The sequence below is a fragment of the Cydia strobilella genome, chromosome 8, assembly GCF_947568885.1.
Source record: "Cydia strobilella chromosome 8, ilCydStro3.1, whole genome shotgun sequence".
Lineage (NCBI taxonomy): Eukaryota > Metazoa > Arthropoda > Insecta > Lepidoptera > Tortricidae > Cydia > Cydia strobilella.
Window position 1 is genome coordinate 13,462,261 of NC_086048.1, and position 1,566 is coordinate 13,463,826.

Here is a 1,566-nt window from a genome sequence, read left to right on the forward strand (position 1 = left end):
ATCGTGTCAGATATTTTTGCGGCCTTCGTTGTATAACATTTATTATAGCAGGTGACTGTACCTACCTCTGGTTTATTTGTGTAACCAGGCACTACGCGAGACCAAATGAGCCCACGAGCGAACACACTCAGTGACGATCAGGACGACATACAGAAACAGTTAGACAACGAAGCAAAGGACAGGCTTCAGTTTTCCACAGTAAGTATGGGTAAAGCTACTTAATAAACTAAGCACCCAATCCAAACACCCATTTCTAATTTTTATTAGTATGTAATAACCAAATGAATAGTCTTTATTTTTTGACATCCTTCTGTGGCTACAAAAGAGATAAATACACTGCTATGTAGGTATATTAATTTTCTTGAAACTAGGTTTTTTTAAAATTAAAACTCACCTAAGAGATAAAGCATTTAGCAATATATGTATAATGAAACTGCCATATCGTGTGAAGAATAGCAAAAGCAATATAGTATACCATATTCAAAATTAGAAAACAGTCACACAGTTCAAAAAAATAGAATCCAAAGTTTATAAACTGTGCGAGTTCGTTTAACTCGCGCACCGAGGGTTCCGTACAAGCTTTAATTTTTCTCATGTAGGTAAATAGAATCACGAAACACTAAGTATACTAAGCGTAATTGTGTACAGCGTACAGCGCCGTCTATCGACAAATTGGCTACTTTGCGCGGCCTGTATGTACTCGTAATACGAGTATTAAATATCCTTGAAAAACCAACATACTATGTTGGTTTTTAAAGGATATTTAATTCTTTATCATGTGAACCGATTTCAATAATTTTTGTTTTATTTGAAAGAAGGTATTTTTAGTGTAATCTTAAATGTAGACATTTCAAGTATAACAAACACCCGCAAATGGGCTTTAATTGCAAATTAAATTAGAAAATGTTTTTTGATAATTAAAAAAAAGTTTTTATGAAAGAGATGTGATTATATTTTTCCTGTAACATTTATGATAATGTTATTATAATGAAAACATTTCAAAAATTTTCGTTGGTAAACTTCGGAGATAATGGAATGGTATTTTTTTCTACATTTTCCTTCATTAGTCAGTTTTTTTCACTATGAAAAACAAATAAAAAATTGTTTTGTAGTATTCAATTCGAGCTCTTTCAAATTATATCCCACTCGACCTACTAACTAGACTTTGACCTTTTGCCCCCTCTTTATATTGGGCATTTTTCATAATTAATAAAAATAAAATTAAAGAATTACACTTCCAATGTGTTAAGGTTAGCGCTGTTCATAACTATTCCAAATTTCAAATCGGTAGCTTCAGTAGTTCTCGAGATATTTGGCAGTCTGTGACAGCTGACGGACAGGGTCGCACCATAAGGGTTCCTTTTGTACCTTTTTGGTACGGAACCTTAAAAACGTAGTCAACTCTGCGCAGTATTTTAATTGCAAATATTTCTTTTTTGTGGTTACTGGCGTGCATGTGGAGTATTTACCAGGTGGACTGGAACCTTATTACCCACATCACGGTATAAAAAGCCTTGGTTAGTTTAGGACATTTTCTGTAATATTTTTTATTTAATTACAGCCAAA